The sequence below is a fragment of the Anolis sagrei genome, chromosome 1, assembly GCF_037176765.1.
Source record: "Anolis sagrei isolate rAnoSag1 chromosome 1, rAnoSag1.mat, whole genome shotgun sequence".
NCBI lineage: Eukaryota > Metazoa > Chordata > Lepidosauria > Squamata > Dactyloidae > Anolis > Anolis sagrei.
In genome coordinates, this window is record NC_090021.1 from 40,156,780 (window position 1) to 40,176,061 (window position 19,282).

The 19,282-nt window shown below is 41.1% G+C and overlaps 1 protein-coding gene across 2 annotated transcripts in view; it reads left to right on the forward strand.

Annotated features, from left to right (window-relative positions):
• Positions 1–13,562: 13,562 nt before the first annotated feature.
• Positions 13,563–19,282, forward strand: part of PSEN2 (presenilin 2) — a 30,442-nt gene continuing 24,722 nt past the window's right edge. Inside the window, exon 1 of one of the 2 annotated variants that reach the window (XM_060754167.2) lies at positions 13,563–13,670. The gene's annotated coding sequence lies outside the window, so the exon portion shown is untranslated. The remainder of the gene's footprint in view (positions 13,671–19,282) is intronic. The other variant, XM_060754166.2, reaches the window with a different exon arrangement.

Here is a 19,282-nt window from a genome sequence, read left to right on the forward strand (position 1 = left end):
GTGCTCACAACACATGGCATGAACTGTGGGAGCTGTGGATATCTAATTTCAACCCCCAGCATTTGGTATATTGATATAAACATAGATAGATCTATGTCAGGGAATAGATTTTCAAAGATATGTAAATGCATTTGTGTACCTCTCATTGTGAGATCCAGCGTGGTGTAGTTGTATGAGCATTACACTATTATGACTCTGGAGGCTAGGGTTTGAAAATTCACTGAGTGACCTTGGGTATATCACACACTCCCAAGCCTAGAAAACCCTGTGATATGTTCACTTTAGGAGCGACATACGTCAGAAACAACTTGAAGACACATCACTACCAGCAATCTGGTCGGGGTCTAAAAATATTGGCTGCCATGAGACAAAAGGAGCTCACCTTTGTCTATCATAAGAAATAAATGACATTTGAAAAAATATGTAAGTAGGGAAAAAGGAACAATTACAATGATTTAAAAATAAATGTATATTTTTTTCAGATTTTGGATTTTAATGCTATATTAAGATGTTTTAATTCTATATTTTAATTTTATATGTCTGTTTATGTTCTGTGTTTAATATGATTTTAAGGTTTAATGTATAGTTAAGGTTTAATGTATTGTATATACGTTGGTATTGAATTTTGCCATTATTTATTTATTTTGTACATTTGTACCCCATCCTTCTCATTCTTGAGGGGGGACTCAGGGCGGCTTCACAACAGGCACTCGTTCAGTGCCATCCACATTCATGAAAATACATTTAAAACAATTCATTAAAACGTTACATTTTAAACAATACTTGTTTTACACCACTTTGAGTCTCCCCCAGGGGTAAGAAAAGCAGTATATAAATGCACTAAATAAATAAATGAATAAATATTTTAAAGTAATTACAGTATACAGATATTGTACATATTACAGATTGTTATAATTGAATTTTTACATATTTTTCAAATTTGAAATAAATGGTGGATTGGGTTGCTGTGAGTTTTCCATGCTGTGTGACCATGTTCCAGAAGCATTCTCTCCTGATGTTGCACCTGCATCTATGGCAGGCATCCTCAGAGGTTGTGAGGTCTGTTGGAAACTAGGCAAGTGAGGTTTATTTATCTGCGGAATGTCCAGGGTGGGAGAAAGAACTCTTGTCTGTTTGAGGCAAGAGTTGGCCACCTTGATTAGCACTGAATGGCCTTGCAGCTTCAACAGTGGATTGCCTAATGTTTAACAGGGCCTACTTGCATTCAGGCAATCTAACACTGACCAGTCCATGACTGACCACTAGAACAATGATGCACTATATATAATATACTATAGCTCCTTTTTGTACACTGTGTCACACATGCATCTTAAAAAGGTAAAGGTTTTCCCCTGACATTAAGTCTAGTTGTGTCCAACTCTGGGGTGTGGTGCTTATCTCCATTTCTAAGTCAAAGAGCCGGCATTGTCCGTAGACACCTCCAAGGTCATATGGCCAACATGACTGCATGGAGTGCCGTTACCTTCCTACCAGAGTGGTACCTATTGATCTACTCACATTTGCATGTTTTCGAACTGCTAGGTTGGCAGAAGCTGGGGTTGACAGCGGAAGCTCATGCCGCTCCCTGGATTTGAACCTGTGACCTTTCGGTCAACAAGCTCAGCAGGTCAGAGGTTTAACCCACTACCGGGGGCTCCACCTTAGCTCATCTTTTATCATCATTTTTTCATACTCACAATTTGTGCTATTGGGATTGGAGTACATATGTTTTTCCTGGAACTATCATAAGTACCTCTTATGCAGGAACAGGGATGGGAATGAGAGACAGTTTCCCAATATCATCACTCATGATATGAAATGTTGGCCCCTGGGTAATTTTGGATTCTGTTTTATAGAGGGGAACAGAAGACAAAACAAAAGCCCTATCTACTCTTATATTCGGTCCTCACACAAAAAAACAGAAGCTTACTAAGAGCCGCCTACTTATGTTCTTCAGAAGCTGGCACTCGGAAGCTTCTGATGTTGGAGATAATATCCAGCCAGCATTATATAGCTAGTAGCCATTTTGTAACCATATCCTCCGTGAATTTGTTTAATCCCTTTTCAAAGCTGTCCAAGTTGGCAGCATGTCATTAGGTCTTGTGGCAGCAAATTCCATCGTGTGACTGCATGCTTTATGGAAAAAGTACTTCCTCTTCTCTGTTGCAAATCTCTTCCCATTCAGCTTCATTGGAATGTTCTGGTTTTATACAAGTAGAAGTCAATAGATCCCTCTGGGTCCTTCCACACAGCCATATAACCCAGAATATCAAGGCAGAATAACCCACCATATCTGCTTTGAACCGGACTATTGGAGTCCACACTGCCATATATCCCAGTTTAAAGCAGATAATGTGGGATTTTATTCTTCTTTATCCAAACAATTTTTGCAGCTTTTATCATATCATATCTCCCTCCTCCCTTGCTTATTCAGTTTTTTTTCTTAATTAAAAGTCTTAAAACATTATTTATCAAACAGAGGCATTGTTTCTGCACTTTTATTATTTTAGTTGGGCTTTTTGTGTGGACCTAATCTTAAATGTCCATTTAAGGTGTGGTGACCAGACATGTATGTAGGATTCCAAAGGTTATTGCACTACAGATTTCTAAAAAGGCATTATGATACTGATTTTATTTTGAATTCCTTCCTAATGATCCCTAAGAAGACACCCGCCCTTTCCACCAAAATAGATATATTTTTATTGGACAATAGTACAATAGTTTGATTGTTGGACTGGGACTCTCAAATCAGATAATCTGCTTTGAACTGGATTATAAGAGTCTACACTGCCATATAATCCAGTTCAAAGCAGATAATTTGGATTTTATATGGCATTGCAGAAGGGGCCTTAGAGAGAGAGGGAGAGAGCATCCCCTCTAATTGTCATTGTAGTTTCTCATTGATCTAAAGCAGAGGTTAAGATCTGCTCTTCCTCTCAGCTCTGGTCAACATAGCCAATTATATAACATGATGGGAGTTGCAGTCCAACAAAATCTGGAGGGCTACAATTTGTCTAAACTATGCCTGGGCGAGGCTCTGCAGATGTTGTCTTTTCCGTTCCAACTCCCATCGTCTCTGATAATTGGTCTTGAAGGATGAGGCTGATATATGTTCAAGTCCCAACAACATCTGAAAGGTCACAGCTTCCCCACCCTGAAAAGAATTTCATAAAATAGAAGTTAGATAATCTCAAATTGAAATGCTCATTAACTCCTGTGACTGAATGATTTGGCCCAATAGAGGGAAAAATCCCAAAAATGGGCCTGCGTTTTCTACTTTAGTTCAGCAAAAAAGAAAAGGAACTGAAGAGGATAGGCACTCCCCTTCCTCCAGATAGGAATTAACTCCTGGTCGCTTCAAATAAGGAAATGTGATTTTAAAGCATGGATTTTTGAATGAATTAAAGGGTAAATTCCTCATAGTTGGCTTGTATTATTTGTACAGGCAGTCTCCAAGTTACGAACACGATATGTTTGGTAGCTTATTCTTAAGTTGAATTTGCATTGAAGTTGGAATAGGTACATTTTGAAGTGTAACTAGTCCAGCCAAAAATATATATTATATAGTTTTGGATAGCGGTGTTCATTTTGCTGTCTGTTCCCCTGTTCAGAAGATTTCACCTCACTTTCTGTCCCTGTGAGAATTGGATTTTGAAAATTTTGTCTTCTTGTGGAAACAAGGATTGGTGAGAAAGCTTCAGTGGAGACACCTTTTCTCCATGATAACTCTTTCACGAGTGAACTTACCTTCCGAGGGGGAGATTTCTCTCACTTCCTGTTGTCTCACCCCTCTGCTTAACTATCAGTCATTTGCCAGTTAGATGTTTGTAACTCAGGGACTGCTTGTACTCATTTTGTTTTCTACTTATCCCTAGATATCCTAAAGTCACTAGATCTCACCTGATCTTGGATCAGCCTTCGTTAGTATTTGGATAGAAAACTGCCAACAAATTTCAGGTGCTGTAGGCTATATTTCAGAGAAAGGTGCTGACAAAACCAGCAGCTGACATTTCAGGTTTGGGTTGCTGTGGGTTTTTCAGGCTGTATGGCCATGTTCCAGAAGCATTCTCTTCTGACATTCCAGAAGCATTCTCTTCTGACAGATGTAGGATTTCGCCTACATTTGTGGAAAGCATTCACACTTGCTTCAGACAAGAGTTCTTTCTCCCGCCCTGGACATGCCACAGATAATAGTTCATTCATCTCATTTCCAACAGATCTCTGAACAAAACCTCTGAAGATGCTTGCCACAGATAAAGGTGAAACGTCAGGAGAGAATGCTACTGGAACATGCCCATACAGCCTGAAAAACCCACAGTAACCCAAACCTGAAATGTCAACTACTTTTTTCCTCTTATTGGATGTCAAACCTAGACAATTTGTGGCCCATCTCCCCTACACTATCTCTACAAACCAAATATGAAAGAAAACAAGGAAGATTTTGAATCAATTTGTGGATGCTGTGTAGGATTAAAGAGTAACTTTAATTTTATTTGACCACAAATTGATAGAAAAACTGTATTTTTTATTTGGTTACCATCTCTACTCGGAGTGACTGGTCAGTTTGTAACAGCTCTATGCCTTGTGATAATATTTGTGAAATCAACAACTACATCCTTTGTGATCCTATAAAGCTGGATTAAGGATTAATTAGCTTGCCAAATGTTTTAGACTACAGGTTCCAGTTTCTTACCACCTTTCATTTAAACTTCTAGAAGCTAAGTCCAAAACATATAATGAGCCAAATATTCCCTACCCAGACATAAAAGCTGTTATAACAACAGTCTTCTTGTTACAAATGGTTAGGTGTGACTATTTCTTTCTCAGGAACTTGGGTTATTAATAGCTCAATTCCTCAGGATATATCATGTTAATAGCCAAAGATAGTTGGTCAGTGTTAATCCCAAAAGAGGTGCTTTTTAGCACATGGCATCTCTCCTGCAAATCATTTTAACATTTATTTTGGCATGAATAGTGCTGTGGTTGGGGAACATCATGAGCACTGCCAAGTCAGCAGGTTATCACATTTTATCGTTATTTATGGTGCATTTAATGTTTTTAGTTTCTGTAGATACATCATTACGTACATATGTGCAAATATAGGCATTCCAAAATCTGAAAAAAATATTCAGTGTGGTCACAAGCATTTTTAAAAAAGGGTATTCAACCTGTAATACTATTGGTTCCTATGAGTTTTCTGGGCTGTATGGCCATGTTCCAGAAGCATTCTCTCCTGATGTTTCATCCACATCTATGGCATCTATGGCATCCTCAGTGGTTGTGAGGTCTGTTACAAACTAGGCAAGTGAGGTTTATATATCTGTGAAATGTCCAGGGTGGGAGAAAGAACTCTTGTCTGCTTGAGGCAACTGTAAATGTTGCAATTGGCTACCTTGATTATCATTTAATGGCCTTGCAGCTTCGAAGCCTGGCTGATTGCTGACCGGGGGATCCTTTGTTGGGATGTGTTAGCTGGCCCTGATTGATTCTTTTCTGGAACTCTCCTGGTTTTTTTTTTTTTTAGTGTTATTCTTTATTTATTGTCCTGATTTTAGAGTTTTTTAAATACTGGAAGTCAGATTTTGTTCATTTTCATTGTTTCCTCCTTTTTGTTTGCTATCAAGGGGGCCTTCCACACAGCCTTATATCCCAGAATATCAAGGCAGGAAATCCCACATTACCTGAGTTACTTACTTACTTACTTAGGCAATCCCTCGTTGTCTGAGTAGGATTGTCTTACAAGATCGCTGTACTGGCGGTGGGTAACTGTGGAGCCCTATTCTTGATCTGCATGTTCTCCTGCAGTGAAGGCATTGATTTCCAGGTGCAAGGCGTTCCCGGTCGGGGTTGGCTTGACGCGCCTTCCTCTTGGCACGTTTCTCTCTTTCGCCCTCCATTCGTGACTCTTCAAATTCTACAGCACTGCTGATCACAACTGATCTCCAGCTGGAATGCTCAAGGGCCATGGCTTCCCAGTTCTCAGTGTCTATGCCAAAGTTTGTAAGGTTGGCTTTGAGCCCATCTTTAACTCTCTTTTCCTGCCCGCCAACATTCCATTTTCCGTTCTCGAGTAGCCCAGTTCAAAGCAGATATTGTGGGATCTTCTGCCTTGATATTCTGGGATATAGGGCTGTGTGGAAGGGCCCAAAGAATCAAGAGGCATTTCCATAACTAACCCATGTTAGAAACGCTACCGTCACATTGGAACACGCATGCTTGAGAAGGACTCTTCAAAGATGTCAACCTTTTTCTTTCTATCAACCAACATAGGCACTCACCCATTCCCCAACCCACCTACCCAAACAATTATAGGTAGTCAGGTTCCTCCATTAGAAAAAATATCTAAAAGGTTTCAGACCCATCTCTTTCTTTCCTCAAAGCTCTATGTAAAGCAATCTTATCAGAAGCACCATAGAAAGGAACCAAAGAATCAAAAAGGCTTGTAGAGAAATAAAACCTTTTCTACAGTCAGCAGGATCAGATTTGTGTTTCAGAAAGCAGTAAGATCAGATTTACTACTTCCAACTTACAACACTGTTTTCTGAACAATTAAACTGATTAACTTCCAAATTCAAACAATGGGTATACAGCTGAGAATTGCACAGAATGGCCGTGACATTTGTTTGCTCTTAGTTTGAACTTTAAAGCAGCAGAGCTCAAAGTAAGATAGGCTAAACAGAAGACGTACTGAGGGGTGGCTGTCTTGGCCAGGCAGCAGAATCCAGCAAAATCCACAAAACAGTGAATCTTTTATTAAGCAATCTAAAATGCATTATGCAAGCTTTAGATCAGGCATGGGCAAACTTTGGCCCTCCAGGTGTTTTGGACTTCAACTCTCACAATTCCTAACAGCCAGTAAGCTGTTAGGAATTGTGGGAGTTGAAGTCCAAAATACCCGAAGGGTCAAAATTTTCCCATGTCTGCTTTAAAAGTTTCATTGGCTTTTTCATCAGGGTAAGACATGAAAAATCTTACAGGAGAAAAGTGATGGTGTTAGAGTGAAACACCTTCATTTTGTCTCAGATGGTACTTCTGTTGTCAATTAAGAAACCAGAGGGATATTAATGCAAGTAAATGACATTTTCCTTCTTGGGGTGCACCTATACTATGGAATTAATGCAGTTTGACCCCACTTTAACTGCATGACTCGGTGTTCCATTTTCAATATTACTCTAACAACAGAAAAAAGCAGGTCATAAGATACATCAGATGTACATTTTTCTGAGATTTATAGTCTGATGAGGAACCAGCCTATTTGGCAGAGAAGGCTAAAGACATCATAAAACTACAACTTCCAGGATTGCATAGCATTGAGCCATGATGGCAGTTAAATGGTGTCAAACTTCATTATTTCTACAGTGTAAATCCACCCTTGGCCAGGTGAGGATGGGGTCAAATTGTAGTGAAATACAGGCAATAACTTTCAAATCCATTAGCAGTGACAAAGTAACTTCCATTAAAAAGCCTTGCATGGAACTATCTGCTTATAAACTTACATGGGATAATTTGCCTAGATCAGTGAAGCTGCCTTTCTTAAGCAGAGAGCACAGCATTTCTCAAAAGGTCTCTGTAGTGTTACATCTGGAAAAAGTTAGAACACATCACTGCTTTGTGGATTTTGGACTAGGCTAAACCGCTGTCAATCTATCTTCTGTTGTGCCTCAAATATCAATCCATAGAAAGCTTCCTCCCCCTAGTGTCCCATTTTCAATATTACTCTCACAACAGAAAAAAAAACAGGTCATAAGATACATTAGATGTACATTTTTCTTTAATTTTCAATTATTAATTTGAATATCGTGAGCCTGAATGCTGTCTCTATTTGGTAGCAAAACTGAGACTGGATAAGTGGCAATGATGTGAAGGGAGGAATAATTGTATTAATATGTTGTCGAAGGCTTTCATGGTTGGAATCACTGAATTGCTATGGGGTTGCCCAGAATGGGAGAAAGAACTCTTGCCTGCTTGAGGCAAGTGTGAATGTTGCAATTGGCTACCTTGATTAGCATTTAATGGCCTTGTAGCTTCAAAGCCTGGCTGGTTGCTGCCTGGGGAATCCTTTGTTAGGAGGTGTTAGTTGGCCCTGATTGATTCTTTTCTGGAATTTCCCAGGTTTTTTTAGTGCAGCTCTTTATTTACTGTCCTTATTTTAGAGGGTTTTTTTAAATACAGGTAGCCAGATTTTGTTCATTTTCATGGTTTCTTCCTTTCTGTTGAAATTGTCCACATGCTTGTGGATTTCAATGGCTGTTCTGTGTAGCCTGGACATTCCACAGATATATAAAGTGTCACTTGCTTAGTTTCCAACAGGCCTCACAACCTCTGAAGATATGCCATAGATATGGGTGAAACGTCAAGAGAGAATGCTTCTGGAACATGGCCATACAGCCTGGAAAACCCACATCAATCCTTTGTATTAATATTATTCGTGCAATTTTTTTATCCTGGATACAAAACACAAAGGGAACGGTCTTACATAAGAAAGAAAAAAACTCTGATAATATCTTGATTAGAACTGAAAAACCATAAAATATGTAAGCTTTTGAATGGTTAAAACTCAGCTTCAGGCTGATTGTTAAGCAATGTTGGTTGAAGCTGCAAGGCCTGGATTTAGCTACAGCTTTTTGTTAGAAGTATGTGGCAGGCTATCCATGCAATACAAATGTTGCTGTTGTGAGTATTCAAGACCTTTAAGACTTAGGCCTCTTCTACACTGCCAAATAATCCAGATTATCAAAGTAGATAATCCACATTTTCTGCTTTGAACTAGATTATATGAGTGTACACTACCAGATAATCCAGTTCGACACAGATAATCTCGATTTTATATGGCAGTGTAGACTGGGCTTCAAAATGACCCTAAAGCCTTGGTGAGATTTGTTAAGAGGGGATTTGCTCTGAGATGTATACAGCAGCGGAGCTTTAACAGTATTAATTTCAGGTAGGGTAGCCATATCAATCCATTATAGAAAAACAACAATGAATGTTGTGACATCTCTAAAATTAAAAGTGCATAAACCTTTATGGATTTCATCAGATGGAAAGTGATGAAAACCAGAAAGGGGCATAACCAGGAGCAGTTATCTCCCATACACACTAAACAATGTAATCTTCAATCAGGGGCTGTCATCCAAAACTTCTGGCGACCACAGTTTACCTGTCTTTTTCATGTCATAAGAACTATCATGTGCCAGATACTTTGTTATTGTTTCAGTTGGATTTGGCTTTACAACATACTAGGTTATTTTGAGGTTGTATTTAAGACTTCAGTGACACTGGCTTTTAAACTCCTCTTCTGTTTTCTGTCAGAGCATGTCATATTCTGATGGAAATTCCCTTTTGTCCCGTGCAGTCAGAAGATGTTTCCATTGAAAATAAGCATGCACACAGGTATACAATATTTATCATTACCTATTTTATAAGGGTTATCCATCTCAATCAGCAGATTTTAGGTATCAAGAAAAAGTAGCAAATTGTTTGGTGCCTTTCAGCCAATTCTGTCTTAGCACAGCTCAATCCTAGGGTTTTGTTGGCAACATTTATTCAGAAGAGGTTTGTCATTGCCTTCCTCTAAGGCTGAGAGAGTGTGATTTGCCCAAGATCTCCCAGTAGGTTTCCACTGCTGGGAGGAAATCCCAACTCTGGTCTTCTAGAGCCTTACTCTTGAACCACTATAAAGCACTGACTATCCAGTAAGCAATGTTTTATTATCTGTCAATTATCTGACTCATCAACCTCTAAGTGCATCAAAACACTGATTTACAAAACACCAGTTTACAAGAAAGCTACACAAGCTATAAGAATTTAAAACCCAAGTGAAGACCCATCTCTTCTAGCAGGCCTACACAGTCAACTTTGAATCACGGGTTTTGGATATGCATGTTGATTTTTGTACCCTGTATTTACTGTATGTTATTTTAATAATGGTGTGTTTTGATCTATATATTTTATTCAGTGTGTTTTATATTGATATATTTTAGCTTTGTTGTATGGGTAACAAATAAATATAGCCATAATCACTGCTGGTACGGCTGTACCAAAAGCTCCAACATCCTTTTCTTTCTTTGAGTATTTGCATGTATTCCAAAGTTCCATGCATTTTGCAATAAGGTGGCTTCCCTTGGTTTGCAATTATAAGGCCAATGACCCATCAATCATTGTTAAGTTTTGGTTCCACCCTTTCCCCAGGGCTCTGGGAGGAGAGGGAGCCATTTTAGGTCAGTCTTGCATTGGAAAGCTTAGCTACAGGATGTGGATTAGCTCCACCTGTAGAGAAGCGTCGTTTCTCACAGCATCTGGGGGAAATTCCAGGGGAAACAGTTCCAAAGGACTCCAGCTGGAGAATCTACAAAGCCTTGACTGGTAGGTCTACTCGGGACCCAAGAAGCAGTTTGGAGCTGGGAGTAGAGCTGGTCCCAAGCATTTCTAGTAAGGGATGTTCAACCTGCCTTCCAGAAATTGCAGTATGGAGGAGGAGGATTAAATACATCTATATGCGCTCTCGCCTAGCTGCTAATATCAGCTTTGTTAATCTGCAGTTCACCATCCCTCCCCTCCAACAATTTTAGCCCAATCTTAGAGCTTTTAAATGAGATTTTAAGGACTTAATATGTTTGTAATTATGTGTATTGTGTTACATATTGTTTACTTATTTGTTTTACAATTTATGGAGGAGTTTCTGATTTGTTTATATATTATTGTTTGCACTGAAGGTTTGCCATTGTATATTTTGTTGTGAGCCACTGTATATTTTGTTGTGAGTCCCTTCAGGGAGATAAGGTGAGATATAAATAAAGTTTCATTCATTCATTCATTTAAATTGGTAAAAATTAGTAAAAGTTACCTGGTTTACTTTTTAATCTGCCCTCTAAATAGGCATAGAATGCTACAGTTTAGTCCAACATTTAAAGACCCAACCAGGATGACTGACAACATGAATCAAAGGATGGCTGGAAACAATAATGATATCTCTTCTAGGATCAGATGCTTGGCATGTGATATAATAAGGAAGTAGCATGTGAATGGTCTCTCAGTCTGCAATCTTCTAAACAGATGTGTATTAGAGATTCTGTTTTCAGCAGATTGACAGGACGTCAGATATTGAAAGCTTTCATGGGGTGTAAAAGAGGCGAATGGAGTACCTTTCTGGGTTTATTGTTATATACATTTGTTTCCATAGTAGATAAAATATGTTTGGTATGGCAGAATGGGAAGGCAAAGCAGGGAGACACACCATTTTACAGGTTCCTAATCCCAATACTGGGCTAGGAGACAGATTCTGTGCTCAAATGCTGGTAAAGCAAAGAGTGTTCTTAAAACCCAATTTAATTAGTTTTCGTAATCTGTTTGGTGTGAGGCTTCTTAAGAGAGAATCTATTCTCAGTGGGCACACAGAGGATCAGGCTGTGTTGTAAAATATTTCAAAGGACAATGCTTCTAAGGACCCATCTATACAGCTATGGTCAGTTTAATGCAGGAGCCCTAGGTGGTGCAGTGGGGGAGTGGGGTGAGCTCCCATCTGTCAGCTCCAGCTTCTCATACGAGGACATAAAAGAAGCCTCCCACATGATGGTAAAGCTTCAAAGTGTTCCCTGGGCAATGTTCTTGCAGACAGCCAATTCTCTCACACCAAAAACGACTTGCAGTTTCTCAAGTCGCTCCTCACACACACACACACACACACACACACACACACAAACTATAATGCAGTTTAACTAAACAGAATACCATTATATGAGTTTACACTGACTGTTTAATACATTTCAAGCTGCATTATATGGCAGTGTAGATGGAAGGCTAAGACACCCATCCACAACCTAGTGTCCAACTTCTGTTGGATCACAGATGCATCTACACTCTAAAACTACTGCAGTTTGATATCACTTAAATTATTTCTATAAATTATTATTAAATTATTAAAGATTATTTATATAAGGTTATACATTTATATAAGATTATACATCATGAGGAGACAGCAAAGCCTAGAGAAGACAATGATGCTGGGGAAAGTGGAAGGCAAAAGGAAGAGGGGCTGACCAAGGGCAAGATGGATGGATGGCATCCTTGAAGTGACTGGACTGACCTTGAAGGAGCTGTGGGTGGTGACGGCCGACAGGGAGCTCTGGCGTGGGCTGGTCCATGAGGTCACGAAGAGTCGGAGACGACTGAATGAATGAACAACAACAACAAGATTATACATGATATTATATACAATATATACATTATATTATGTATCAATTCCATAACATTGAGCCATAGTAGCTAAGAATGGGGTCTATGCCATTATTCCAGAATAATACAACAGTCCCTTTGAATTCCACAACCTTGGGTGCATCCACACAGTAGAATTAAAGCAATGTATTGTCGAAGGTTTTCATGGCTAGAATCACTAGGTTCTTGTGGGTTTTTTCGGGCTATAGAGCCATGTTCTAGAGGCATTCTCTCCTGACGTTTCGCCTGCATCTATGGCAAGCATCCTCAGAGGTAGTGAGGTCTGTTGGAAGTAGGAAAAATGGGTTTATATATCTGTGGAATGGCTGGGGTGGGGCAAGGAGCTCTTCCCTGCTGCAGTTAGGTGTGAATGTTTCAGCTGATCACCTTCATTAGCATTTGAAGGCCTGCCTGATCTTGGGAAAATCTCTTGCTGGGAGGTGTTAATCTGTGCCTGGTTGTTTCCTCTCTGTTGTTTTGCTGTTGTAATTTTAGTTTTTTAATACTGGTAGCCAGATTTTGTTCATTTTCATGGTCTCTTCCTTTCTGTTGAAAGGAAGAGACCATGAAATAAGAAGCCATTGAAATCCACAAGCATGTGGACAATTTCAACAGAAAGGAAGAGACCATGAAAATGAACAAAATCTGGCTACCAGTATTAAAAAAACTCTAAAATTACAACAGCAAAACAACAGAGAGGAAACAACCAGGCACAGATTAACACCTCCCAGCAAGAGATTTTCCCAGGCTCAGGCAGGCCTTCAAATGCTAATGAAGGTGATCAGCTAAACATTCACACCTAACTGCAGCAGGGAAGAGCTCCTTGCCCCACCCCAGCCATTCCACAGATATATAAACCCATTGTCCTAAGTCCAACAGACCTCACTACCTCTGAGGATGCTTGCCATAGATGCAGGCGAAACGTCAGAAGAGAATGCCTCTATAGCCCGAAAAAACCCACAAGAACCTAGAATTAAAGCAGTTTGGCACTACTTTAATTGTTATGGCTTAGTTGTATTTTGACATGGTCATTAGCCCCACCAAAATTAGAAATCCCTGGACTTCACAGCATTGTGCCAAGGCAGTTAAAGTGGGTCCAAACTGCATTGATTCTACTGTGTAGATGCACTTGCAATGTCACAACCGAGCTCCTCGCGCTGATTTAAATACCGCAACTTCCCTTCCTTCTCTACTTAAAGCCCGGCTCTTTAAACCTACATGAGGATGGGGTCCCTATTGGTCGGCTAGGGCTGTGCTTCTCCTTTTCATTGGGAAGCCATCTGATTGGCAGCTGCTTGGGACCAATGGCACGGCGCGCCGGGGCGGAACCGACCTTGCCAAATAGAATGCGTCGGGACCAATGAGAGGCTCGGAACTGCGGGGATTTAACTCGAGGGGAGGGGGCGGGTGAAGCAGCCCCGGGAAACTCGTGCCTTGGGGTCGGCGCGAGGCTTGGGCAGGTGAGTCTTCCCTTTCCCTCCTCCTCCTCCACTTTCCATTTCCCCGCTTCTTTCTGTTTCCTGCTCGACCCACTTCCGGGAGCCCTACTGTTATCACGCTCTTATTCCGCATTGGTTTCTACTGCAGCTGACCTGTGGTTATTGAGTGAGGCCTGGAGGGAGTGCCTACACTATAGAATTAGTGCAGTTTGACTCCACAATAGCTGCCATGGCTGGTGGGAGTTGTAGTTTCCCAAGGTCTTGAGCCATGAGCCAAACCACAAACCCCAGGACTCCGTAGCATTGAGCCATGGCAGTTCAAGTGGAATCAAACTGCGTTAATTCTCCAGTGTAGACTAGGTATGGGTAAACTTGGGCCCTCCAGGTGTTTTGGACTGCAGCTCCCACCATTCCTAACAGCCTCAGGCCCTCCAGGTGTTTTGGACTGCAACTCCCACCATTCCTAACAGCCCCAGGCCCTCCAGGTCTTTTGGACTGCAACTCCCACCATTCCTAATAGCCCCAGGCCCTCCAGGTGCTTTGGACTGCAACTCCCACCATTCCTAACAGCCCCGGGCCCTCCAGGTGTTTTGGACTGCAACTCCCACCATTCCTAACAGCCCCAGGCCCTCCAGGTCTTTTGGACTGCAACTCCCGCCATTCCTAACAGCCTCAGGCCCTCCAGGTGCTTTGGACTGCAACTCCCACCATTCCTAACAGCCTCAGGCCCTCCAGGACTTTTGGATTGCAACTCCCAGCATTTCTAACAGCGTCAGTGGCAGAGGGGGAAAAGGAAAGGGCCTGAGGTTGTTAGGAACGGTGGGAGTTGCAGTCCAAAACACCTGGAGGCCTGCCCATAGAGAGGAAGTTGTGGAAAGGCAGCCCAGAAAAGGAAGGCCACTTTCATGCTAAACACCCGCTTCTTCTCCGTGCCCTTTTCACATTACAGAAAGGAAATTAAATTGGTTCCAGGACTTCCTCCAATAAGTGAAAACCGTGATGTAGGGATACTCTATTTATTTTATTATTTGTGCATTATTTTAGTAGTTCTACACTCTTAAGTCTTTATAAACTTAAAATAATGTGAAGGAAAGGCCCTTCAGGGCTGGAGGGAGGGAGGACTGAGGAGGGAAAGCGCCTTGTAGAGTAGCGGTGGCAGCAGCAAACCCCACAAAATAGCAAAAATACCATGATATATATTTTAAATTAATATTTTTTGAAATCTGCAAAACAGCGAGTCCACAATTCTCTTTTGATGTTCCCTAGTTTTTTGAGCCTCCGCTGCGTGCATATAATATGAATGCTTATGCTGGCTTATGATCGTAGTAAAGATTTTGTTTGTTTGGGTTGCTGGGAGATTTTCTGGCTGTCTGGCCATGTTCCAGTAGCATTCCCTTCTGACGAACCGCGAAGTAGCGAGGGAACACTGTACATGTGAAAAAAAGATCTTGGAGTCCTTGTGGCCAACAAGTTAAACATGAGCCAGCAATGTCATGCAGCGGCAAAAAAAGCCAATGGGAGTTTGGCCTGCATAAATAAGAGTATAGTGTCTAGGTCAAAGTGTAGTGCCTATAGCAGGGGTCCCCAAACTTTTTAAACAGAGGGCCGGGTCATAGTCCCTCAAACTGTTGGAGGGCCAGATTATAATTTGAAAAAAAAAATGAATGAATTCCTATGCACACTGCACATATCTCATTTGTAGTGCAAAAAACACTTAAAACAATACAATAATTAAAATTAAGAACAATTTTAACAAATATAAGCTTATTAGTATTTCAATGGGAAGTGTGGGCATGCTTTTGGCTGATGTGCTAGGGGGGTGGTGGTGGTGGTAGTGGTTGTGGTGGTATGCTTTCAAATCATTTCAGACTTAGGTCGACCCTGAGCGAGGGCCTGGTAAATGACCCTGAAGGGCCATATCCAGCCCCCGGGCCTTAGTTTGAGGACCCCAGGTCTATAGTGTGGGTCCCCAGGTGTTTCGGTCTACAACTCCCGGAAATCCCAGCCTGTTTACCAGCATTTAGGATTTCTGGGAGTTGAAGACCAAAACATCTGGGGACCCACAGGTTGAGAACCACTAGTCTAGATCCAGGGAAGTCATGCTGCCTTTCTATTCTGCCTTGGTCAGACCACACCTGGAATCACACTGCATCCAATTCTGGGCACTCCATTTGAAGGGAGATGTTGACAAGCTGGAATGTGTCCAGAGAAGTGCAGATAAAATGATCAAGGATCTGGAGAACAAGCCATGGGATGAGTGGCTTAAAGAGCTGAGCATGTTTAGCCTGCAGAAGAGAAGGAGAAACATGTATACATATGTGAGGGAGAGTCATAGGGAGGAGGGAGCAAGCTTGTTTTCTGCTGCCCTGGAGACTTGCTTCAACAGCTCTCACAGTTAGGAAGTTCTTCCTAATGTTTAGGTGAAATCTCCTTTCCTGACATTTGAAGCAGTGCTTCTGCGTCCTAGTCTCCAGGGCAGCAGAAAACAAACTTGTTTCCTCCTCCCTATGACTTCCCTTCACATATTTATACATGGCCACCAGGACTCCTCTCGGCCTTATCTTCTGCAGGCTAAACATGCCCGGCAATTTAAGCCGCTCCTCATAGGGCTTGTTCTCCAGGTCCCTGTTCGTTTTAATCGCTCTCTTCTGGACACACTCCAGCATGTCAACATTTCCATCTCTGATAACCCCTTGGAATGGCACACTTCAGTTGGATAACTTCCACTTGGGAATCTCATGATTCCCAAGTGGAGGAGGGCAAAATTGTTGCCTTCTTGGGTTTAGAGGGGAGCATGGCTAAAGTGGTGGCGCTTCTCCCTTCAAAATGATCTGGGCCTCTTGGACTGCCATTGAGCCAGGTTTGAATGAATCAATGAGGCTCATAAGTGTAAACCACATGGGAGGGTGCCAGTCCCTTTGTGGCTTGTTGTGGGCCAAACATGACCTTAATAGGCAGCTATGGCACAACATACACCTGTGCTGTAATTGGAATGGAGCCTCTGTTGGCACAGTGAGTTAAACAGCTGAGCTGCTGAACTTCCTGACTGAAAGGTTGGAGGTTCGAATTTGGGGAGTGGGATGGGCTCCTGCTGTTAGCTCCAGCTTCTGCCAACCTAGCAGTTCGAAAACATGCAAATGTGAGTAGATCACTTCTGGTTGGAGAAAAAGGCTGGTCCTGGTTCTAAAATGGTCCGGAGAAGCCCAAAATATTGTGAAATTTCCCCTATGACTTGTAGGAGGATATTAGGGAGCAAAATCAAATATTATGGGGGGTGGGTAGAAGTATAGACCCCTGAAAGGGTAGGCTCTTGAGGTTGGGAGTGTGGCCCCCTAATAGTTCCCCATTGCTGTTCCACATTCAGCGCTGATGCCATGCTTATTCTAAAAATCAAGTTCATAATCTTTATCACAAGTTACTTTGGTTTTCGTTTTCTTTCATGCTTGAAAGGAATGCATTGCCTTTTAAAGAACAGCGCTTGGTCTTGAGGTTAATAAAAATGGGACGTCTTCAAAGAAAAATAGCAGTCATTATTTGCAGATGGTTCCTTTTATAGAAGAGCTGTAATATTTTCTTTTGGCTTCTGTTTCCTCTGGAGTCGCTATTTGCTTTGCTATTCTGACCTTTTGATGGAAGAACAGCCTTACTCTTTACAAACCAATAAATGTCTTGCTGTCCTTCCTGCAGCTGTGTTCTCTACCTTCCAGGAATGGTGGGCAGAACTGCTTACAGTAACAACAGCATAGGTTTTATCTAGCAGTGCTGGAATGGTGGCAAAGTCAAATGTAAGATTGTGTTCTTGGAACAAAGCCCGCAAGCTGCTGTATCTCATGATCCATACAGTGGGATAGCCTGCAGTTAGAAGTCCAGTTCTGTGCCTGCGTTACCACTGATAAGGACTTATGTTGTTGTTGTTTCCCTCCAAATCAGTTCTGATGTATCGTAATCCTAAAACGGTTTTCATGTCAAGATTTGTTTTGAGGGGTTGTCCTTGTGTTCCCCTGAGGTTGAGAAAGTATCGCTCAGTGGATTTCTGTGGTTAAGCAGAGTTCAAACCCTGATCTCCAAAATTGTTGTCCAGAGCTCAAACAACTCTGCTCGGTGGTTCTTAGTATACTTATTCATTATTTTTTTAAAAGCCACGCAGACCTGGAATATGTATCTTTCTGTTCAGAAAGTAGGATTTGCACTTTGATGGCGTTTGGGAACCTCTTTCCTTCCATGTCCTTTATTCTACAGAAATCTTGGCTTCAGCCAAGATTTTTTTTTCATTATAGCTTCCAGAATTCCTCTGTACTAATTTAGTAATAATAATTTTTATTTATACCCCACCACTATCTCTCCCAACGGGGACTCGGGGCGGCTTACATGAGGCCAAGTGGTGTTTATACAAGCTGGAATACTCTGGAAGTCATAATCTAAGGAGACGTGTCTCTTCTAAATAGAGCTAAATGTTCTTTCTCCCATCCTGGACATTCCACAGATATATAAGTCTAATTTTCCTGGTTTCCAACAGACCTCACAACCTCTGAAGATGCCTGCCACAGATGCAGGCAAAATGTCAGGAGAGAATGCTTCTAGAACATGGCAATATAGCCCCAAAACCCTACAACAACCCAGAGCTAGATGTAATAATACACTGAGTTTATCGTATTGCAAGATTACATAGCTCCTTCACGGATCCCTTAAGATGGTCCAGAAAGCCTAAAATGACTGTAGCATCCCAAGAGCCAGATGGTGCTGAGGATGACATGAAAATGGAATGAGAACCACAGGTTCCCCACGGATAGATAAATTAAAACAAAAGTAATTATTTCAGCTTACCTGATCTTGATTATGATAATGCGAGATAAGGCCAAGAGCTTGGAGAAGAATCCAGGTCTCCAAACTCTCAGTAGGATTCTAACCTCAGAGGCCGTGTTAAAAATAAATTAGATTGAGCAAAATCTGTAGCAAGAAACATCCAGAACTTTTCCCGTTCTAACACAAATTATTTCTTTCTGTGTGTCCATTCTATGAGGATTCTGTCCCAAAATTTATACAGAGTTGTTTGAGAAAAAGTTATGAAACATTTTGTTTACAATCCATTGGCATTTAGTTGTACAAACACATATATTCAATGGATACAAACATCCATGAATGCTCAAGTTCCATTATACCAGTGGTTCCCAACCTAAGAATTGAAATATGGTCCGCAGCCTCACCATTACTACACCACTGCAACAAGAGCTACTAATCTTGCGAAATCCTCTTATAGTGCCATGGCTTATTAAATATGATTTTCTGTGGCTGAGCAGATGGCGACAGTTTCTGTATCAGGAACTAGATCTGATGTGATCTAGCCAATGCAATTTTCTGAATCAGCACCCCTAATAACCATACCGAATCTAACGTTGACCAAAAACTGATTTGTAATCCTTTTGGTACTAATGTTGGAGAAGTTGTCCCTGGTCCAAAAAAAAAAAAAAAAGTTGGGAACTACTGCATTATACAATGGCATAGTAAATATGATGCTTCTTATATAAAATGGCAAAACCACCATTTGCTGTTTTGATTTTTTAAAACACTTTCAAGCCATTGATAGTTGATATACCGTGGATGCAGACTCCATGAAAACAAAGGACTCAATGTAC